The sequence below is a fragment of the Meleagris gallopavo genome, chromosome 2, assembly GCF_905368555.1.
Source record: "Meleagris gallopavo chromosome 2, MGAL_WU_HG_1.1, whole genome shotgun sequence".
Taxonomy (NCBI): Eukaryota; Metazoa; Chordata; class Aves; order Galliformes; family Phasianidae; genus Meleagris; species Meleagris gallopavo.
Window position 1 is genome coordinate 16782360 of NC_139405.1, and position 24252 is coordinate 16806611.

At 41.1% G+C, this 24252-nt stretch overlaps 2 long non-coding RNA genes across 5 annotated transcripts; one reads left to right on the top strand and one right to left on the bottom strand.

Moving 5' to 3' along the window:
• Positions 1-6052: 6052 nt before the first annotated feature.
• Positions 6053-18843, bottom strand: LOC104909565 (uncharacterized). 3 transcript variants are annotated; one of them, XR_014881896.1, is made up of 3 exons: positions 18504-18843; positions 9613-15967; positions 6053-9255 (listed from the first exon to the last, which is right to left on the bottom strand). It is a non-coding gene; the product is annotated as an uncharacterized LOC104909565 (long non-coding RNA). The 3 variants fall into 3 exon arrangements; XR_002111696.3 differs by having other exon boundaries at positions 6053-11015; positions 15786-15967; positions 18504-18826; XR_004158791.2 differs by having other exon boundaries at positions 15786-15967; positions 18504-18825.
• LOC146544883 (uncharacterized) lies at positions 15932-22379 on the top strand. Of its 2 annotated transcripts, none has more exons than XR_014881894.1 (2): positions 15932-17836; positions 21620-22379. It is a non-coding gene; the product is annotated as an uncharacterized LOC146544883 (long non-coding RNA). The 2 variants fall into 2 exon arrangements; XR_014881893.1 differs by lacking the exon at positions 15932-17836 and adding an exon at positions 19646-19972.
• Positions 22380-24252: the final 1873 nt, after the last annotated feature.

Below are 24252 nucleotides of genomic sequence, written 5' to 3' on the forward strand. Positions count from 1 at the left end.
CATGTTGCCACCATTTATTTATGGAACTTCATGGAAGAATCTCCTGTGTTCAGTACTAAAATTCTCAAACACCTTACTGACTGCTAATTCCGTAATCCTTGGTTTCACCACTCATTTTTGCCTTTCCTTTGGAAGATTTGATAAAGAAAATGAAATACCTTACATAGAGTGTAACTGCAGGGACTATAACATTCATGGATGGTAATGTACGTAAATTCCAATTCATTTTCCATGGGATTTTATTTATGTTCTAACGTGGCACACAGTTTGGTCTCCGTATTCGCAGAGAATTTGGAGGGAAGGGAAAGGGAAGGCTGATGATAATTTCTGGAGTGTTTACACATTTGTTTTGGTGGTTATATTCATTGTTCAGTCCTTCAGCTTAGTTTTAGGTCATCCTTGTTCACCAGGAGTTGGAGTCAAAACGCACTTTCAATGCAGTACTGGTAAAACAAATCCTGTAAAGTGGTTTTGGTTGCAACGAGGTACAAGATATTTTATAAAAAGTGGGATAATTCAGCTTTGGCAAACATTGACACCAGTGCCATATTTGACACCGACTGTAACAGTTGTTAAAGGGTTGAGCTGTTTTTTGTTTGTGTTTTTTTCTTTGTTTTAGTAAAATTGTCACTGGATAATAAAGCAGTCTGCTAGAACTGGGGTGGCATTTTGGCAACACTCGTACAATTCCTCATTTAAATTTCTGAATGCTATTGTGAAATCTGTCCATCGATGTCTAGAGACATATGATGCTTGTTCTTTAATGTTGCGTATTGTAGAAGTAGAGGAGTGGTCTGAAGACCACTGAATCGAACTGATGATTATGACACTATAACATTTTTAGAATACTTGCCAGGATATCTCAATAACAATCATATAAAGCTTGCAGAATGAGAAGATGCCTTCTTTTTCTGGTAGGGGGACGTAACTAAGCTGTTGGGGAGCAAGGAAAAAGCTTCCAAAGCTATCCCTGTACACAGGCTTAACAGTTCTGTATTTTCCTGACCTCATACGTTCTTACTGCTGGGTTTTTGATAAAGAGCAGATGAAAAAGAAAGAAGTGATTTCAGTGAAAGTGGGGCCAGAGCATATTACTTGAACAAGTTAGCATTCACTGAAATTGTTTAAGAACTGTCTTTGGAGTATGGAGACACTGAGGATTAAATAATCTAAATCACATGCTATTTAAGAAGGTTTTAATTGAGGGGGGAGAAATTTGACTATCACAACATGTATTACTGCTTTTACACATTTGAAAGAGTGTTTCTTTCATCAGACATTCATATGGGCTGATTTCGAGTTAACTATTTACTTCAGTTTGGGGGATGGTCACCTAAGAATGTTGAAATTGATATATGATTGGCAATATGTTAAAGTTGATTTAGGTTTATAATTTTAATTAAAAAAAAAAAAGTATATCTTGTTGTAATTGTCTGAGATAGGAAATAGAGCTTAGTTCCTAAATTCTTTGAAAGCTTAGCAAAAGCTTAGGCCCAGGAGTAGTGCCTGCTTGTTACCTTGTTATCTTGCACATTCAGGTTGTAGGTTGGCACAGTGATGTCAGAAATCAAGGAGCCTTGTAGAATTGCCTCCATTTTATAAGTGGATCCCAGGTGTTAATAAATGCCTTTTCTAACTTTTAGAAGCTTTGGTGTCCTAAATTTTACTCAATGAGTATTGTTTACCTTCTGTCCTACCTTGGTAAACTCTGAAGTAGCAAAGATGATGAGTGATTACTACAGTAATTGTTCAGCTACAGGGACCATCTCCTCCCTTCCCAGCTATATTAGAGCTGTTCCTGGTCAGACATTTTCACTTACCATTGTGACAGCATTTCTGTTCTGCATCTGCTTAAGCGCAGTAGAGTTGGAAGTGATCTCTCATGATCATCCCATGCTTAGATACTTAAGTGTATTTTCTTTATCAGTATCATGTGCCTGCTGGAGCCACTTGAGTCCTGACTAAACAGCTTTCAACTCAGCAATAAAGTTATTGTTGCCAATTATGCCACAAACTGAGGTGACTCGCTAGGGAAAGGAGTGCAGATGACTTATAAATGCCTCTTGCCCTCAGTTAGGGATAAGTATTCCAAACCTCTGTCCCAAAGATAGGAAGATTTACATCACCTTTGAAAAGGAATGAGTTGTATTGTTAATTGGATGACTGAGGGCCTTCTTTTGGGAGGACCTTTTTGAGGGAAGACTCCTTCCCTCATTTTGCTAGGACTATGGGTCTGTGGACAGTCTATGGCAGTTTGTCACTGCCACAAAGCTTTGAGGCTGCAGCAGATGAGAAACTTGAGAACTTTGTTTGTCTCTGCCAGTGTATGATGTTCATATCTGAGAAAGAAAAAACAAGGCCAATAATGTGCCTTACAATCTCTACTGAGTATTCTTTGTGTTTCTAATGAAAAAAGCTTTCCACTGCTCTCAGTCCTGCAGGCTGATAACATGCTAGAGGGTCAGAAGTGGAGAGGGGCTCACGAGGATTCCGGTCCCAATAGAGTTGCTCCATCATGGGATTTCACAGGGTAAGTGAAAAACCTTTCCCTTCCTCTGGTGACAGAAGAGGAGTCCTCTAATTGCACAGTTCTGGAAAGTCATTGGCAGTCTTAAAGGGCTGTTATGACCTACACTGATTTTGTCAGGAAGTCTTCAAGAATTGAAAGTGACAAAATAAATGAGAGAAGAACATCTTCCAGTTCATTCTGCCCTTTGGTAATGGAATATTTGCTTGCTAAGGCTTTTAGACTTATGCGCAAACCATCACCTGCATTCAGTTCTTTAATGATGGTCCTGCTCTGTGAGTCTGAAGCTATACATGTGAAGTCAGGCTCCTGACAGTTTGTGTTTGAGTTGGTTGTGGGGAGGGGAAAAAGGACTGCATAGGTTTTTGAGAAGGCTTAAACACCTTTTATTATTTATTTTAAATTTTGGATCATCTGAGATGAAACTTTGTGTGCTTTTGTTATGCTATTTAGCATTAGTTGCATGGAAGTGTCTATCTCAGTTACAGAAGGTGAAGCAGATGCCATTTCACAAGTCCTTCCTCCTGAAACTGTCTTTTTTTAAAATAGGAATTAGTCACAAAGTGGAAGTTAATGCTGTTGAATGACTTGAGTATATGCAAAGGGATGACCATAGCACCCAGTAGCAGCTGGGGAGGAGCACAGTCCTGGCAAACACAAGCAGTTAAGCGGCAGGAGAAATGCAGTGCCTGATAAAGACTCTGTAGCTGGAAGAGGATTGTAGTTAGCATGGGGTGCACAGGCATCGTCTGATTATCAGATGTTCTTATTCCAGCAGTAAAAAAGAAATACTCATTGCCTCTTACCTTTTTTTAATCTTTATTTTTCATCTACTTTGGTTGTGTTCCTTCTTGTCCACACTGTGGTGTGACAGTGTCACATCTTCACAAGATCACATTCCTACACAGGTCTCAAACTGCACAAGGGGTGAATATACAGATTGCTTACCAGTGACTGACAACTTTCAGGTTCCCTTTATGTAATAATAAAGCATTCTTCAGACAAAGCTTGTACAAAATAATTTACAGGTGGAAAACATCCAGACTCTGTAACTTCTGTTATATCTTGACAGTGCTACTGCATTATTTTCTGATAGAACCAGCCCCTGAAATACAGGTGTTCACTTTTGTTTTTACATAGTCTGTTAGTCTACATTAGTTTTCAAATGTATTTTCAGCTGTTGTTTCACTTGTGTAAATGTTCATGAGTTACTAGTTGCTGTAATTGTAGTAGAATCAGCAAGATGCTCTGTGCTTGCATTCAAGGACAAATGGTTGTCCTCAGGTTGAGTGAAACAACTGGGCTTCCTAAGTGTCTGCAGTTAGCTCTGCAGGGTTACTGGGAAGAAAAATACTTACAGGAGCTACTTGGTCATAGAATCATTCATGTTGAAAAAGACCATTAAGATCATCACGTTCAACCCCAACCCATCCCAGTGTGCCTACTGACTGCATCCCTCAGTGCCACACCTCCATGGTTCTTGAACACCTCCAGGGACAGTGACTCCACCACCTCCGTGGGCAGCCTGTGCCACTGCATCACAATAACCAAGAGCCTCTGGAAGTAACCTGAAGGTGCAGATCTGCGCATGTGAGTGAGGGATGGCGTTGAGTGGTGTGCCTTCAGGGAAAGGAGATCTTATAAGTGAATCAGAAGCACAAAGAAGTGGTGGGAAAACTTGAAGACTTCAGGTTTCTGTCAGTCACAAATGCAGTGTTTTGAAGAGAGCTACAGAAGGCTGTGAAGATGGCAATGTGCTTAGTATGTTCGAAATAATGATTGTGGATTGCTGTGTCTGGGTTTGGTGAGTAACCATGCATTGTTAAGGAAAGCAGAGAAGGATGATGCTTAGCATAGAGGAGAGGAGGAGAAATGAAAAAGGAGGGAAAGTCAGAAGTGGAGTATCGCCCATGGTAGGGCTAATTCCCTGTTTAGACTTTCTAGGCCTTCTCAAGCAAGGAATGAATACCTCATAAAATGCTCATTTTCTTGCTGTACTACTTTGCACTTATGCTTTTACTTTTCATTAACATAGAAATATAAGGTGAAAGGTATAACCCGAATCGTGTATTTCCAGTATTTGACTAATGTAATGGGGAAGGAGTTCAGTTGTGAAGCCAAAGTGCAGAGCCTTTCAGCACTACAGCTGAACATTGGGCAGACAGACTCCAAACAGTTCATCTGTGCATACCTGACCACAATTAGGGCCTGCTCCCACAGTGAAGTTTTGGGTTTTCCAGCGTGTAAGAAATTGTTGATTATGTTTGGTGTGAGCTGAAGGTCAGCTTCATTTGCCGTGAAGTCATTGGTCCTTTGGAAGGAAAGAACTGACATCAGTCTGCAACTTTTAGAGTAAATGGGTCATCGTGTATTTATCCTCTATGTTGTCATAAGTGCAGTAATTTCATGCTTTTAAGTGCACCCAAATTGCAGAAATCTCTCTGTATGCTCTCAGCTATGATAAAATACTGTGCATATTCAAGCCCTGAGTCTTAGCTTCTCTGAAGTAGATACACATTGTGTTACACAGTTTGGTTTTAAGTCTCCAATGTTTCTAGACATCAGATGTAATTCTGTCTTTGAGTATTAGTGGTCCTGTATTTATACAGCCTAGTAAATGCTGTCCATCTTTTTTATGCATCTATGAAAAAAAATTGCAAGCAATAAAACACAATATGAATTGCAGGAGGTGGCTGTTTTTCTTTAAACTGGAGGCTAGGAATGCTGCTGCTCATACCCACAGCAGGCAGCAGAACAGCTCATGCTATTTTCAACTGCATACTTAAAATCTCTATGCTCTGGACTTGCATGCCTCATCTGTACAGTGTTGCATGTGATGGATATTCCAGTATCTTCAAATGCTATTAACATGACTGCAACGTAGCACCTGTAGTATGCTGTAAATAACCAATAAAAGATATTTGACAGCATTTCTTCAACCAAAATTGATTTGCTAATTAACTCAAATACAGATACTGAATAAATAAGTAGCAGTTTCTCACCAGTGATAGATCCTTTTTGAATAAGCTTGGTAGTCTTTATGACTGGTGCAGCTTGGAGCAGGAGTTACAGGACAAGGCAGCAATTACACATCTGCTGGGAGTGTATGGGAGTCTTTGGGCTCTGTCTGCTACTGAGTTTTGGTCATACAGAGTTCGATGGAGGTAAGGAAGATAAGGCTTTGTATGGAGAAGTTCCTCAATAGTAATTCGGAAAGGAGTCAGTGTTTGCTTTAGAGTAAGAGTGAGAATGCTCCAAGGGTGGAGTTCTGTCAGTCGTCTTTTCTGATGTGCTATCATTGCCCAAGCTGGTGCTCACAGAGGAGAACTTGGTGCAATGCTGCAGGGGTGGATTGGAGCTGTGCTGAGAAGCATGAGGCAGCCACATGGTGCATGTAATTGTTAGGAGCTGTGAGTAGATTTCACGTTCTCTTGAAAATGTTCATTTGGAGACAGAAGCTCCTATTAAGTCTCAGTGATAACTCATTAGCTTTTTTCCCTCTTTATATCCATGCTTTCTTGCTTATGAAAGGTTCTTTTGATACAGTTCAGTATCATTTTTTTTAAATAAACACTGATAATTAGAGATGAAATGTGAGGATGCGTATTTTTTTTCTTGTCACTGGGTGCTGGTTTTCTGTGTGCGCCATTGATAGGTCATTCCACATCACACACACACACACACACACACACACCTATCTGTGGCTGGCAGGGCAGGCACCAGGAGAGTGTCTCCTGTGTGATGGGTTCCTTTCACAAAAAGGCTTTAGGTGCTCATCATTTAGAGCAGTGAGGGAAGCCAATAGGTTTGTCTTAAAGTCGTCCTTGATTCAGATGAGGGGTATTCCACATGGCAATTCTGTATCATTGACCTGTTCTCTGGAGGATGTTTATAGTCTTAAGTAGCTTCAGAAAAGGCAGAGGATGGCTGTTAAGCCATTCTCTTTTTTTTTAGTTTTAGTAGGATGCTATTTGATGGCAATTTGAATTAATTTGTATTTGTGTACTTCAGCGATTCTCAACTCGAGTACAGTGATGTGAAATGTGTGTCTCTCAGCTCTTGTCCCAGCAGGACAAACCTTTCTTGAGTTTCCCCTCCTGCCAGGTGAGTGTTCCCCAATTGCTATCTGGGTGAGCACACTGGATATCCCATGTGCAGCAGGCAGCACCTCTGCTTGACAGCCTGCTTTGTTGCAGCTGTGGTGGGTTTCTGTACCTGCTGCCTTAAATGATGATCAGAATCAGCTATACAAAACTGAGGGAAGGATTTAAAATAAAGACATCACTGATCCTTTAAAGGTTTTTAAGTTATTTTTAGATTGCTGAATTTGCTGGTTGAAGTTTTGGTCTTCTAAATGGTCTTCTAAAGAATGCTGGAGTATTTCAGTAGAACTCTGTTTGGGTGAGAGATGCGAGGAGGAAGGTTCAGGAAATTATTGGCTTTGTTTCTGATTGGGCATCAATATTGCTTTAAGAGCAAGAGCTTTAAGAGAAGGATTGAAATGCTCTATAGATTATAACCAACCCTAAAAGTGAAATATAAGAGAGCCAAAAGGAAGTACAACTTGACCAAGTCCAAATGATCAGCGTGAAGATAAGTAATCTAAGAAACCTTTTGGAATGGCATCGTGGAAGAGTTGCAGGAGATCCATGCCTTCCAAATCATGAGTTGCAAATTTATGGTTACAAAATAGATGAAAGAAGTTCTTTTTGATCTCAAAATACTTCATTTTTCTTGTAAAGAGATTCTGAAGCCTGAGAAATTAAAATGATGGGCAACTTTTTCTTACTGTATTAACAAAGTTCAGTACATGAATTCTGGTAATTTTTTCCAAGAATTTCTATGAAAGAACCCTTTTCAGCTATAAAAGTTCTTTTCAGCTGCTGTTATTAATGAGTACTGATTCACTGTAAAACAAATATTTGCAATAAAAATAATCTCCAAGTAATTTTGTTACTTATGAATTATGATCTGTCACTGAGACACTCTCACTTGAAACGAGAACAGGCAAATATAGGCCTTGTATTCATTTTGCGTGTGATCCAAACCCAGAGCAGCGTGCAGTGAGCCTGCAGTGTTCCTGTCCCCTCTGCCCACATTAGGGATTCTCTTTGATGCCTGATGGTCATGAGTTTCATGCATGTTGAAGATGCCTTATGAGCTTTAAAAAAGAAAAAAAGAAAGTAAATGATCTTACACCCAGGTTCACAATGGTGCTTAGATACCTTTACATACCTAATTCCCAATGATATTAAGTGCTTCTGTACTTATTGTGGAGTTCCATGCTTTTCTGCTGATGCCTCAATTGCTCTTCTTCCATAGCACAGTATTTCCTTTGTGTGGTGTGTGTTACAGTTACATGTTTGGAGGGATAAAGAGGTTCATGTGGCTTTGTACAAAGAGAAGGATTTTGACTCAGTGCTTAGTAGCACTTCTATGCTTCAGATCATATATATGAACTCTAGAGTCTGTCTCTTAAATAAATCTATATATATAGATAGATAGATAAATAGATAAAAGATGCATTCTGGACCAAACAATAGAATTTCAGTGTTACTGAGCTTGCAGCAGCTGAGATATTCTGCTTTATTCAAGGCAGAGTCTGGAATATATGTTTGGCAATCCTCATTTGAATCAAAGAATGTCTCCAAATATCTGTAATCAGGAGCTATTTTGAAGATCTCTGCTAAGGTGACTTGTGTTACAGTCATTGGATTCAGGTTCCAGGTGATCTGTACCTCACTGCAGTCTGTTGTGAGTTAAATAGTGATTGTGTGCTGCTGTAGTGTTGGTTCCCTGCAGCTGAGGGTTCCACCATATCAATATTCCTGCAGTTATATCTTAACAACAACTGCAAAAGTGATGTGATTATTAAAGGAAAAATGATCTGTCTGCAGCTGTAGAGAATGTGGGGAAAGGAGAGGTTATGCAACCTGTGCTGCTTGACGTAATGCTGTTTGCTTTAAACACGTAAAAGACACCTACCTGCCAAACTTCAAGAAGCAGTGGTACAAATACTCATGCATTTGCTGCAGTATGTAGAATTGAATTTAAAAATGCAAATGTACAAAATGCTCCACAGAACGCTCGGTTCAGGCTGTAGCCTCAGCTGTGGGGCTGTGTGCTAATGAGCAAGTAACCATTTGCTGTGAAATGACCCAGAAAAGGCGGCTGCCCAAGCAAGTTGTGGGGCAGTTCCACTGCAGATACAATGCCCAATATTGTGCTGTGTCATGGGAAACATGTAAAATAGCTGGAGTCAACGAAGAGGAAAAATGCGGTCTGTGGGAACAGAGGTATTGCTTACAATGGAGGGGTTACACTCTGCTAACTACAGTGAGGCAATTAGGGGAAGATGCATATGATTCCTAGGTATGTAAAAACTTGTTTAAAATTGGGAGGAAAAAAAAAAAAAAGACATTTCCAGTGGACAGTAATGGAATTCATGAGATGATGATCTGTAGGATATAGAAGATAGAAGTGTAGCTGGCAAAGCAGGACCAAGAAAGGGAAAAAGTGCTCTAGGGAGGAGAAATCAGAACATAACAGAACAAGGCAGCAGCGTTAGAGAATTAAGAAATGGCTGCGCCAACCTGCGGATGGGCCAGAGGAATTGGAAAGGGCTGCTCTGCCCTCTGTGCTGATGTACCGTTATCGGGATGACGGCTGCTCCTCCCTGCTGTGCCACAGGCCTGGTTGGTCCGTGCCACTTCTTGTGTCCAGAAGCCCTGGAATAAGTCGTGTGTTTAATCACCAATTAGTGCCTCTACTTTAAAAAGATAACTTCTTAACAGCAGCTCCTGATTTTTGAGTGCTAGCTTCTGCCTTCGGAATTCTAGCTGCTTCTTCAATGTAAGCAAAGACAGAATACTACCACACTTCAGTTCTAAAGTTTCTACTGGCATTGGATCATTTTAGTGCCTGATATTCCACAAAGCCAACAACTGCAGAACCATAGCATGATTAAGGCTAGAGGAGACTCCTGGAGTTCATTTGTTTTCCCCCCCATTCTCTAAAGAGGCTTTTCTAAGGCATCTCAACACTCTCACAATATGAATGTGATCATAGCTTCACTGCCTCTTTACCTCATGGCGTGTTTGGTGGGCTCTGTCTGTATCACTGGAATTGGGTAACACAGTCTCCATCGCCAATGAGAAGAGGCTTGAAAAAGGAGACTGGAGGAGCTATGGACACATTAGCACTGGAACAGACTCCCTGAGGCAGTGGTCATGGCATTCAGCTTGTCAGAGTTCAAGGAGTGTCTGGACAACACTCTCAGGTCTGATTTTTAGGTGGAGCTGTACGGAGCCAGGAGCCAAATGAGCCTTGCGGGTCTTTTCCAGCTCAGGATGTTCTGTGACCTGTGATCCTTGGGAGATGCTGACGTTATTAAAATGTGATTATAAGCACCTGTAAGGTAGGTAGTTTGGCTTAAAACAAAACAAATTGCTATCACAGACTTGAAGAGAGCAAACATGTCCAAACCAATTCCTTTGAATGAGGTCACCTGCTTGGTTGATAAGGATGAAGACATCAAGATTGTATCTCAGCTTTAATGATGCTCTGAGAGCATCCCATAAAACCACACAGGAGTGGCAAATGATGTCTCGAGCCCACTGCTGTTACAGTAATGACTCAAACCAGTTCACAGGATGAAGTGAAGATGATTTCATGGTTAATGAGCCTGAAATAGTTCATTCTTGTGTTCTTCACTGAAGGGTTTTATTAAAGGATCTCAGTGATGTCGGCTGAGGGCTACGTGATGGTTCCTCATTGTAGGGGTTTGACTGGATGATGCCTGGAGGTCCAATGCATACCTGCATTTCTGTTACATTTATAGAGACTTTGCTTGTGGAAATTCCATGCGGGAACACAAAGTAGCCTGTGGCAATAGAGGTTTTGATTAGAGGATCTAATCCCTCAGTTCTCATCCGGAACCAAAGCTTCACCTGTGCATAGGCTGCAGGTTTAGACTTTTTAAAAGGAGTTCTTCATACTCAGGATAAATAATCCCAGTAAACAACACGGGTGATATTGCAGGAAGCTTGCCCCCAAGTTCATATTGAGCATACACAAATAGCTGTGTTGCAGCAGAAGCAATTAATATGTCAAGTGATGATGGCAGAGTATAATCGAACACCAGTAGTCACTGGAGTAAAGGAGGAGGGCTCTGCAGCTGCTGCTTCCACTTCCTTCTGTCAAATGTGCAGTTGCTGCAAATTAGTTATATTTTTACACAGGTTCCATTCATTCTTCTGTGACTTTATTAAAGAATCCCTTCTCTTTTTCTCCAGTGTCTGAATGGCTCTTTCCTTGATCTCAGCCTTTGATCATGTTCAAGTGAAAATAACATCCTTCAGGGCAGTGCTTGGTGTTAATCTAGTCAAATTTTTCATGCATTTCCTCATCAGCCTTGGGTACTGTGTAGTAGGAGCTGAGAGAAAAAGCACAAGCATCCAGGCTTTACTTGTGGTAGCAGTATCTTGTGCTAGAAGAAAGAAATGAGATGCAATAAGCTGTATTTAGAAAAATGAAAACCTGACCTGGACTGACACCACTGTATTTCTAAGAGCTGACCCCAAAAAAACTGCTACTAAGACTGAAAGAAAAAAAAAAAAAAAAAAAAAAAAAAAGAGAAGGAAATCTTGGTTCTCTGGTTTGCATTATTTCCTGATATGAAGCAACATGTTCCTTTGCTGTATACCTACATTTAATCTAAGTACACAGAAAAATGCATTACGTAGGGCAGCTAATCTCATCAATGCATTTAGAGTCAAGATGATGAGTGTTACCATCTTGAGTCAAGTCCAGTTGGATGCTGGTAAGGTAAGAAGCTTTGGGGGTCAGTAAAGTTGGTTGTTGCTTAGAGGAGCCTAGCAGTGCTATTTGTTCAGCTGAATGCTGGACCTAATCCACCAGTTGCTTAAACAGCAGGGTGTGCTGGGCACCTGTTGCATCAGCATCAACCCTTTTTGGCACAGACATGGTCTGCAGTCTCCTTAAATGTCTCTTGACGTTTGCGGAACTGTCTTCAGAGTGGCAATGTGTTAATTCTATGATTTGAAGATCCAATTCCATATCATTTGTCTTATTACAGCACCGAATCCACAGCTCATCTCTCCTGGTCTCTTTACATGTCCTTTGAAACAATATTTTTCTTCTGAAAAGTGAAATGCAGGAAGTCAGGGTGTGTGAAGCCTGGCTCACTGTTGTGGTGAGCCGCTCCTTGGATAAGTCACAGCCCACAGCTGCCAGGCCTCAGCACGATGTTTTGGGCCTTATCAGACTCCTCAGGAGCACAGCTGGCAGCAGGCAGAAATATTGTTGCAGCAGGGCTTTCTCTACCACCCTGTCTCTATATGCTTAGCTATAGCTAAGGCATTAAGATCAGTTCTTCCATCTTTTCCCCATAGGAAAAGATGCTGAGACACAGCAGGCTGCCCGTGACTCAGAGAGCACGGGCGGCGGGATGCCACCACTGTCCCTGCTTCCCAATGCTCTACAGTGTCTGTTGTTGTCCACTGAGCCTCCTTCAGGGTGGATTAGAGGAAGTGCCTGGCATCTGCCACACACAGCCTTTCTTCTGGTATCAGATGATACCTTCACTCTTTGCAATGCTGTGGTTCTGTTTCTGTGCTACACTTGAGAACACCCCAGTCTCTGGGAGGGATGGTAATGCTGCAGGATTTGGGGGATTTTACTCCACTGAACAATTGGTGATTTAGGTCATTTTGTAGAGTTTCTGCGTAGGTATTATGTCTAAGATGTCTAAGATGTGCTAGTTAACAAGAGGTCTTCATTAATGACTCTGCTGTGTATTTTATAACAACTTGACTGCAGTGGCATCTGCTGGTAAGACCTACAACTGCAGGGTTTGCAGCGATAACAGATGGGATATCCGTGTACAGGCATTCAGGAATGTTTTCTAGAGCTATTTAAAATGCCATATCAAGGACATGTAAAGCCCCGAGTGAGCAGGCCTGGCCTTACAGCTCACAGTGCTGTCAGCTGCTGCTTGGACTGGGCTCCCCAGCTCTGCTCAGCTGGAATAACCCAGTGATGCATTTACAAGTTCAAGCCTTTGTTCTAAATATCATGCGATATGACATACTTGCTACGTTTTATTTACTTATTTGGGGGATTTGCTTTCCCTGAGATGGTGTCAGGGGTAGAACCCCTCAGAACTGTTGAAATCACCTTTTTTCAAAGTCCAGCCAGCACAGATGGAAAATGTGCCCCATGTGTACGTGATTCCCTACTCAGGCTGGGTAATACCAGTGTCTTTCATTGCAATGCTCTCAAAGAGCATAGTTTGTCCTCAGAGAGGAAATGCAGGCAGGAAGAAGAGCCTCAGGAAGTGGGGAGAAGGAGTGAAAGGACCTGAGGCCTACTGAGGGTACGGCACATCGCTGGCTGGCTGTAAGCAGTTCCCTGGGGCTTATCAATGCAACGTGTGCAGCCTGTAGGTCACTGATGTCATTGATACAGATGTGTAGAGGAGAGAACAGACATAGTACAAGATACTCTTGAATTAATGTTGCTGTGAAGACCTGTCAAGTACCAAGCAAGTTTGGGGAATTACATTTCTTGCAAAGCCTATTTTTCAGTTCAGCAGGGCAGCGATCTCAGGCATTTCTACTTAGGTCTTTGCTAACTTTAGTGCTAAAAAAGTCACTTTTTAGACAAACATTCAATGAGACAAACAAAACTAGCAATTGTTTCTTCTTCTTCTTTCATTTCTTCCTCCCAAGATTCTCCACCAGAAAAGATCTCATTTTCACTCTTCTGAAAGGACACAATGTAGTGTTGTTGTTGTTTTTTTTAAAGTGCAGAAGGGATTCAATCTTCTAAAGGTAATGCAAAAAGATATGTTCAGTTAAAACATATTTTTAAAAATGATGGCATTATATATAAACCTATAAATATTGCTGATAAGTATAGTGGCGAGAGACTCAAAAAGCTACATGGGCCTTCTCCTGTTCTATGTGGTAACTGATCAAGAAAGTGTGTTGTTGGTGTATAGATCAAAGGCATATAAAAAGAAATACTGTCTAACTCTTTTCTGTAGGTTTGCAAGAGCCACATGTACAAGTAACTTATTCTCTATGGTGGGAAATAATGGATAAATTAGGTACAGCAAAGATCTGCTCAAGCTTTCAGAAAGCTGTTGTGCTTAGTCTTGTGCCATGTAAATGAAGCTGTTTTCTGAAGGGCTGTATTGCATTTCACAGCTATGACATAAACCCAGAAAAACTGCTATGATTTTAACTGAGTGTAATTTGATCCCAAGTGGTGTTTGAGGGTTGGGGGAAACTCAGTAAGACTGATGCTCTGATACAGTATATTCCACTCTGGGGATTCTACAACGGTATCTTTTTTTTGAACAGTACAACGAAAGCCCTGCAGTAGCTTAACACTGATCTAAACAGTCCACTATATTATTTGAAAGCAAGTTTCGCTGTACTGTCTGGGTGTTTGATTCCTGACAGCTTACTGGAGCTCCATTTGGTTTTGACCAAATCCTCACTTTGTTGTGAGCACTTCAGCAACAGCACAGAGAAATTAACGGGCTAAGGCAACGAGCAGGAAATGATCTGAAGAAACCGCACTGCTGGGACAGTTATTTGTGCGTGCTGCTGAAGGCTTTCATTTGTCACGGTGGAAAAAAAAAAAGAAAGATGAAAAACAGAACAACCCCCTGCTGCTTCCTCCCCACCTTTCAGAAGGCATTTGGCTTGTCCCAATGGCAACCAAGAACGGAATGGGGTTAGAAGTACTGCTGCAAGCCTTCACACCATGTTATAAGCATGTGCGTCTGCTTGGCACAGCTTCAGGAACCCAAACAAATTCATTTCCTTATGAAGGACTTGACTATGGACTGTGTCTGGCTGCACGTGAAAATTTTAGTTGTGTTTTATATGAACTTGCATTGAACCCAAGCCATAGTTTTCCTGGTTACCATCTCCACCGCTTGTATCAGTAGACAAATCCTTCTGTCAAGCAGAGCTCTGTGCAGAGGTCTGACTTGATGAAGCCCACATGCAGAGGTAGATATGCCAGGCCAGGATATGCAGCTGGTGCATAGACACAGATTGTGTGCTCCTCTGCTGCACACTGAGAGTTCTGCATACACCTTCCTGCTTCCAGACATGCTGAGAGTGGGAGATCAGGATTTCACCTGACTTGCTGAACTGGAATCTTGCTGTTCCTAGAGGCAAACTGAATCTAACTGGCTTCTCTGTAATGCTTTTCCTGAAACACTGCATGGCAACAGAGGAATAATGAAGAAGCTAAAGAATTCTGTCAAGAATTGCCTCCAAAAGTGACAGAAGTATTTGTTTTGCGTAAGTTAGACGTTTAGAAATTCAGATACATGACAATGAAGTGCATGCTACTTTTCTTGTGGGGAGGGGCAGGGGGTTAGGAAAGACAGCAGTAAATCAAAAGCTTTCTACAGAAGACTGCAGGTGTACCTGGATCCAAAAAGTCAGAACTATTTTCTGTTTCTTTTTTCTAAGGAAGGAAAATACTGCAAAAGCTGATGTTGTTTTGCTGTTTATCTAGAAATGTCCACTGTAAACGGGATGAAACAAGAACTGTCAGGTTTTAGCATAAAATGTTGTCTCACCCTGAAACCAAAGCTTGCCTCTGTGCTGCCAAGCACAGCCAACGAGGCAGTAGGTGTAAAAATTAAAGAGATGACACTGGTTCATTCATATAGAACTTCTGAAGTGTTCAAAATATTGATTTTCCAAAGACTGGCATTACTTCTGAGATCTCTTATAAAATATAAATTTCAGTGTTCCATAATTCATAGTTTCAGTGACTTGTGGCAGCTGGGGATGTGAGAGAGGGATCAAGAATTAAATTAGTATTCTGCCACTTGAGGCTAAGCCTCAATCAGAACCACTCTTAAATGTTTTGCTTCGCAACGCGAAAATGGCCCAAGAAATATTCACTTTTTGAACACTTTCTAAGTGTTATGGAATGTTGTATTTTAAAGTATTTCTCCTGAAGTTGAGTTCTGAACTGAACTAAATCAGTTCTGCAAATGAAGTGTATGTGGGTGGGAGGTCCACTGGGATTTGAATTGGACCCAACCCTAAACATATAGATTATAGCTGATGTCGATCTTGAATCAAAAGAAATGCCAGTTTGATTCCCTCCCATCCCAGTTCTCTTCCTACTCCTTTAAACCTATTTCAGTAATACACTTGTTATTTCCTTCTGAGTTTCTGTATGCTGGTATTGTTCTTACCTACATGTTCCCTTGATTACATGGCTGTGTGCTGAGCCTGTCATCGCTGTTGTGGTTCCATTATGTGTGTAATTATTTCTCGGTGGGCTGCCAGAACTGCTAATGATGCTGCATCAACTGCTGCTGCTGTGAGAGCCGACGGCTGTGTGTTAACTTCCACAGAGTGTAATTAAAGGTAGTGCCTGTATGGAAAGAGCAATGTGGGTCAGTGCATTCTCAGGATTCACTTTGTTGAGGCACTGATGGAATAGGGGGTTTTGTACCATGTTCCCAATAATGTGCTCCATGAGAGATCTCTGAGTCTCCTGTGCTTCCACAGTGAGCATCTTCTTGGTAGCTTTTGGTTTGTGCACTGCATGTAGGTTGAGAGCTGCTCCTTCAGTGTGATTGCGATGAGTAAATTCATCCCAGTTCTCCAGATCCTAGCATTGATTGCTTTGCTCTTCTCTGGTCTAATTGTAGCACATAAAACCAGAAGAAATGCCAAATGCTCAAGCACGTGCTCTGGGTTGCACAAGAGGTACCTGTAAATAGTCCCCTGTGTTTTGAGCCTGCTCTCTTTGTTGTTGTCCAGAGTTGCTGTGGAAGAGTGGTTTTTTAAGACCAAACTCCTTTAATATGGAGAAATGGAGTGGCTCCTTTAACATGGACATACCCTTTAGGATATAATAAAACAGTAACACTGAACTAGGGTGGCCTTTTCAACTCGAGCCAGTGCTGCAGGCATCATCTCAGATATGCGCGACAAATCCTCATTTCCACATTGACCATGGAAGTATAGGTTTGCTAAATATTGCCCCTCGTGTGTCTGTCCCTGTGTGAAATGCATGTTGTGCTTGAGATTGCTTTCAAATGGCTTCCTCAAAGATCAGAAAAAACAAATAGATGTATTGAGAAGGTGCTGGATACGGGGCTGAAAAAGCAATTGCCTCATGCAATCATCTCATTCTGGTTCAGCTCACAGGTTAATACTGCAGTCACTGGGCTGTGTTTCTAACCACCCCAGGGCACTGCCCTGCAATGAAAGAGCAATGAAAGCTCTTCAGGTGCCACTGAAGCTGTAACAGACTGAATTTGCAGCTACAATTTCAACAGACAATGAGAATTTAGAAGGAACTCTATGTAAGCACTGGACAAAAATTTTTTCTTCTCACATTAGAGAGGTCTCTAGCTTTCATCAGTTCAGGTGGAGATCTTGCTCTAGTTAGTAACTAAGGTTATTCCTTAATGTACTATATGTTTGTTAATTTTGCCCCTAATACTTTTATTCTTCTGCATTGTATATGCCAGAAAGCAAAAGCATCCTAAGTTTGGTTATGTGGGCCAGGCTGTAAAGATACTGCATCTGAGAATAAACAAGCTGAATGCTGTGTAAAAGATGTATAATTCACTGCAGAACTTCTTCTATCTGCATCCTCCCATTTTTTTCCAACTCTGGAATTTATTTATTGATTTATTGATTTATTTATTTATTTATTTATTTATTTATTTGAGAGCTAACAGAATGTGCTTTAGTGAAATAAAAATCTCTTCTGTTCTAACTTGGGCATCTCCCGAGCTTTCTTCCTTCCCACTTTTCCAGGTATGGCCCTGTATGCTGTAGTGAGAATGATCCCAGGTTAAAGCCACGTGATATTTTGGGCTGGAAACATGTTTGTGGTGTTGCTGCTGTCACGCTGCTATGGTGACAGCAGAGTGCTGCTATTCTCTCATGGTTTCCCTTGCTGCATAGTGCAGCCAAGCACCTACACCCAGAGGACAAAATTCAGTTCTATTGACAGCAGCTTAGGAGAAGTGGCTGAAATAACAGAGCTCCTGAGGGAAGTATCCCAGAACTGCAGAGATGGGGCAGCTGCTGAGGATGCACAGCACAGGAGTTTTCCTGTTGCAGAAGCAAAACAAGGCATGGACATGTTGCTTCTGGAAATGCTCACAGGCAAAGATCCTGCTGAATGGGGTGAAGCTGTACAATAGATGCTAATGGTGTTGTGCAGACTGCAAGCAAAAGCTGCTTTCCAAAATTCCTGTGAAAGCTCAGCCAGTTTTACCAGGTACAATTTAACTCTAAAATTTGTTTCTTTACATTACAGATACAATGCATTTATGTACTGCAAATACAATAAGTATATATATGTTTATGTATATATGATTATTGCGCATACCTGTATGTGCTTACCAATTCTAACTATATATTCAAAAGATGTGCAATATGTGGCATATATAAATCTATATTCATACATGTCTCAGGTTCTTGTGTACACAACATCCTCATGTTTATAAACACAAGATGTTTATAGATAATTACTGCCAAAAGCACTAATTTGCTTGGCACCATTTGCCAACTACCAAGCCAGGTAGGACTTTGCTATGATTTATAACTCAGCTCCTCTGGACCTTTGGGAGCTATGCTATCTTGTCTATCTTCATGCACCTTGCTACTGCTGTTCTCTCTGATATTTGCATGTGTGCTAATAATAAAAAACACATAGAAGAAATAGGGTAAGTATGCTGAAATCCACAAAGACAAAAAGGACTCTCAAATGAAGGTTGCTGGAAATCACTTTTGCTTATTCTCATCTCAGCACTGGAACTGAGCAGAAAAGCAAACCCAAAGCAGAAGTCCTGTTCCTCATCATACAATGAGGCCAAACAAATGATGATTTTGCTTTTTTTTTTTTTTTTTTTTGTCTTAAACTTGTAAAAGTTTAAATAGAAAACCTGGATGATAAGACAGGCGTGCTGGGAGGCGCTCAGTAGTTCAAGAAGAGGAAATTCTCACAGGAAACTTGCAGCACTTGAGAAAGGTCACAAAGCTGCTGGCAGCTGTGTGCAGGAAGAGAAAATCGACTCGTCTTGAACTTGAAAGCAAAACTTGATTTCAAATGAGAACAAAATCAGCAGTGGATTGGCCAAGCTTGCAGCTCATGACCCATGCAGTTTGTTATATAAAACTTGGTATGTAGAAAAGAAAGCACTGAGAGAGATATTTCCCGGAGGTTTTCTTTTTGAAGTGATACAAGAAGCCTCTCCATGTATCATGCCTTCATGAAATAGATGTTTGTGAGATGAGAGGGGAAGGAAGGTGAGACTGCAGTGACGGTGGTTCGATATCGGCTTCGGTGCCCTGAATGTTGTGTTTCTGGATACCCTAAGGGGGAAGTTTCTACACCTGCACCCTTCCCCCCCACCCCAAGTGTTTGTGAAGCAACAATAGCTAGTTTAAAGATATGTTATCGAGTCAGGGCACTGAGTTTGCACGGAGAAAAAAAAAAAAATTTCTACTCCAAATGAGGAAATGCTTTAAAACCCCAGCTCTGAAGCAAGGCTGAAGGATTCAGTGATAATCTCTTCGTGTCTGTTCAGCCTGGCCCGACAGCTGTATGGCTTTTCATGGCCACAGGCAGCTGTCCTGCTATTTCATCTGGGAGAATCCAGGCTGCCATTTTGCATCTTCACCAAGAGGATGGCCCAATGGCAGTCGTAACGTGGGGAGAAGTGTCCAGGTAATAGTTTTGTAAATGGCTGATGGAAAAGGAGGATAGAAGGAAGGTAATCAGATGCCCTGCTGAGGTCTGTGGGTCCTCCGGCTCAGGCAGGTGCTGGATGGGCAGCGTCTGTTCAGGACAGCTTACAAGAGCCATTCTGAAGGGAAAGAAAACTAGATGGAGTCATATTGACTGCTGGCAACAATGCAAAGCATGTCCGAGCAGGAAGCAGCTTTGTGTGCATGCAGAGGAGGGTGCTTTCAGGTCAGGTTTGCACTCTCCGTGACCAGCAAAATGCTGGCTTGCCCCTGCCTGTGCTCCACCACTAAGGCTGGGGAGGAGCCTGGATTTCCCACAGAGAAAGTGTAAGTTGTTGTTTATTTGTTTGGTTTTGCATTTGACTGCATTTCTTTCTGGTCCTTCAATACTCATCAAAGCTCCCTGAGACTGCACAGTTCAGTGTGGGCTGGGGGGAAGTATCTGTGGGCTGAACCATCCCCAGGACACCGAACCAGCGTGCTGATGTCTGCACAGTGCTGTCTTTGAGAACAAAGTGTAGTTTCCCTTTGTGTGTATGTGGTTAAGCAGCCCAGAACAAATAAGCATTGCGTGGGTTTAGATAGTAACAGAAATCTTCTACTGGAGGGCTTGGAAATGCCTGGGGCTGCTCTTAGGAACATGAACATTACGTCTGCATCCATGGTGGGTACAAGTAGCTGCTGCACTAACAGTCAGGGATGGTTCTGCTTTTAACGTTTAGCATAAAGAAGAAGTGTCTGAAAAGTAACAGTCTACCAAATGCCAGAGCTAATTATGAATTCACTGTTTAGAATAGCTTGGTCTGGAGAGCAGCCTAACCACCCTTTTTCCTTTGTTTAAAAGAGAAGTGTGGCAGTAGCTCTGCCTCTGTAGGTCATGTTTTGGGCTTGGCTCAGCTTGCCTTGCAACAGGGAGAACTGGGGAGGAATGGGGAGGAAAGGAGAGAAAAACAAGAAAAAAGAGAAGACTGTGAGGTCTGCAAGTATCGTCAGTTCTTACTTGTTTCCAAGTTTCACTGAAACTTATCATATTATTTCATCACTTCTGTCCCTGGGGTTATCTGCTCAATGCTCACTTAGCCAGAACTGGGAAATCCAAATTCTGTGTTATAAATGTCCCCATAGAAAGTGGTGGCAGTAGGACAGATAAAGTCTTTTAAGGTTAAGGAAGGAAAGTAAGAAAGATTTATGAAAACAAGGGAGGGGTAGGCAAGGCAAGCCCTGAAGGGTTCTGATTCATTTAGTGAAATTGTTCCTAATGAAACTAACTTTCTGTGGTTATTTTTATAACGATCTTAGAAGTCAAGCACTGTAAAGAGTATGGGAAGGATGACCTACATGCATTGAGCTCTGCTCTAATATTTATTAAATATAGTTTCTTACAGCTGCGTGATGTTATGTGTGCTATGTTAGCTTGGTTTTTAGAAACAGTTTTTGTCCAGCTGGTTAGGGCAGTTTCAGTGGCAGACACCAGAACAATGTGAACTGAGCCCAGATGTCATATGTGGGGTTTACATTTTGGGTGGCCACGTTTGAATAAATCTCCCATACATTTTCTTCTGTTTGCTTCTTGCCAGCATTTCTCTTTAAACACTTCATCTTGATTAAATACAGAGTGGAAAACCTATGTACATGTATATATGCTAACATGTTAGTAGAAACATAGCTGTTGAAGCTTAAAGTTAATTAAGATTAAATTACTGTATTTTAAAAAGTAACACACAGGACTAGTTGAACAGGTTTAAATCAAAGAAGTCAATTTAACTGAAAGCAGATATGCAGCAATAGCAGCTCATAAAGCCAAGGTGTGTGAGCTCACCTTCTGTGAGATACGCCAGCCTGATTTCTTTGCTTATTGTCTCTGGCTTGGCCTCCATGTTGCAGTGATCGGATTTTGTTTCATTGTCTTACTAGAATAAGATGATGAGAGGCATGAGGAAAGTAGGAGCACCACAGAAAAGAGACTGAACATCAGCACCATGTTTAATAGAACCAGTTGTTTGCTGTCTGTGGTCAAATACTCTGCTCAAGTATTTCTCTTCTGAAGTAGAATGCTTTATCTTTTTAAATTCTGTTAAAAACATAAAAACCTATTTTTTACATTACTTTGAAAACCGTAATTGGGTGTAATGTCTCTGTTGCCTGGCCTGACTTGGTCTGCAGCCCTGCATGGCTCAGCACAAGTAGCTTTGCAGACTGTCACACTACTTGTTAGCTTGGTACCATCAGGGCCTTAATGATTTGGGGATGTAACATGGTTAAGATCTATAACTGGGGACCAAGGTCGAATTTCTCCCTTCCTCCAATGCAGGTTGTCCCACAAGAACCAGAGGAAAGTCACTTCTGTCGCTGCAGCATCTGCTGAAGTCATAGAATAATTAAGGCTGGAAAAGACCCCTACGATCACTGAGTCCAACTGTCAACCCATGCCCACTAACCCATGTTTCTCAGTGCCACTTCCGCAGTTATTGAACACCTCCAGGGACGGTGCCTCCATCACCTCCCTGGGCACCGTGTGCTACTGTGTCACCGCTCTTTCTGAGAAGAAGTGTTCCCTAATATCCAACCAGGACCTGCCCTGGTGCAGCTTGAAGCCGTCAACTCACATCCTAGTTGCTTTCTGCTCTGTGATGCCTTACTGAAAACTAAGGGGTGTGGATTAAAACGCCAGAAGCCTTCTGTGAATCTGTTTGTGAGTCTTGGAACCCAAGAGTGCACTAACGAATATTTTTAAGTAACTAAATTTTCTACCTTATTCTAGAATTAAAACCACATTCTGCTTAAACATTTACAACTCTTCAATGCACACAACTCTGACATGCCTTACAAATACTGGGAAATACTGCAGTATGTGTTTTTCGCAGTCCTCCAGAGATGGACAGTTTCAAGCGCTTACTGCTGGAGTAATTTAACAGTCATGCTGTGAAAATGGGAAGATAAGCAGCTCAACAGAAGGCACGGTAGTCAAAACTCTTACCTCACAGCTTCGAGAATTGCATCAACTTCCCTTCAATAATGAACCTTATTTATAAATTCACTGACAATACAGAAAGGAAGTTTGTGAGATCAAAGTTTCAATGTGCTTTTTTTCTGCTTCTCTTTAGAGAACTGCTGTTGGTATACATGTATCTGTATCCCTCTCCTCACTGCTGAGCATAGCACTGGTAGATAGTTTTGAACATGTTTTAAAAGCTGTTTCTGAAGATAAACATTTTACAAAACTTCCCAGCATGCAAATGCTCAGCTCAATTTATTTCCATCTGTACCGTTTGTTAGTGTGCACTTCCTCTGCATGGCTTTAAGTTCAAATTTGATGTACTATAAGTTAATATATAACGAGAAACTTCTTCCACAATCAACATAAACTGATTTCAAAACAAACTCCAAGTGCCTGTGCACATTCACATTCCTTAATTTTCACAAAAGCTTTAAAAAATGGATCGACCGTAGTCTTTCCACAGCAGTTTGTGGTGCAGAGATGTTTATTTTTTTGGCAATGCACAGAACAGAGTCTTTCTTTTTTATTTTATTTTTTCCAAAACATACAGTGCACATGTTCAGCTCTCAGATGCATGATGTGAAGCAGCAGCCATTGGGGAGGTTTCTTCCTCTACTGCAAACAGCAGAGATCTTCTCCAAGACAAGCTGGGATGCTTTGGTCATATACATTGCTAGAGAAAGAGGAAAAACATAGCAAGAATATGACTTCTATAGTCTATATAATATATGCACATATATATGTGGTGTGTATGTATATATATGAATAGAAACATTTATGTATATAGTACATATTTTTTTTTCTATAAATGCATGTTTTTATAGTAAGGTGGGTTGTTCAATAATACGAGCGCTATGAGTGTTTTCCTCCACAGAAGCAAAGAGCTAATCAAGAGAGGAAATAGAAGCGAATTACCCCACCCACCTCTGCAGCCTCTGCTGTGGGCATTTATCGTAATGTTTCTCAACCTGCTTAGGCTGGCAACAAGATAGAAGGTCTGTATTTTAGAACCTGCATTTTAAAAGTTTTGTTAATTCCCTCTCTTTGAATTTGGATAAGCATTCTCAGGAGGTAGGATTTATTTTCTAAGCCACACACTTTTTTTGTGTGTGCAAGATGAAAAAATGCGAGATAAGCATTGTGTATGTAAACACTATTATGTAGCAATGGAAAATAAAGGTCAAAGGATTTGTAGCAAAACTTTGTTTCAGGAAGTGTTTACAAATTATTAAATAAAGCAGACAGGTTTGGATACTACCTGAATTTAGTTCCACAGACTTGATTAACTTGAGGCCTCTACTGTGGGACCTGAGTTTTCATACAGCATTTAGAATAGATACATTTAGGAGCTTCCAGAGGTATTAAGCTTGATTATCAGCACATGCAGTAATATCAATAATTAATAATATTACAGGCAGTGATAACCTGGTTAATAATTCGGGGGATTCAAACGGTCACCAATTTGGAGTTGTGAGTCTTGTATTAACATCTGTTAATATCTCCAGACTTAAATCTTTTGATAGATTAAATTACTGAATTAAAGAAAATACAACAGCTGAGACACTAAATTCCAGTCTTGGAGTCATTATTTGGACAGAGGTTCCCTGTTTGACCAAAACCAGCTGGTGTATCTCAACTTCCCAGGACTACGTACATGAGTAAAATCATGTGAGTAGGCATAATATATGGAGGCCCTTAAAACTTATAGTCACAGTTAATTTAGATTTCACTCCTGCAAATATCTCAGATTCCCATTCCTCTTCCCACCTCCAGCTGAGGAGCGTTTTAGGGATGACACTCAGGAGAAGAAAAGGTGGCAGATACCCTCCATGGGACATTCTCCAGCAGCAGCAGCAACCTCTCAGATCCCTCCTGTGTTTCTTAGTGAAATTAAAAGGTTGGAATTTGGAAGGAACAAAATCTGAAGGGAATGGAGTTGTCTTGGT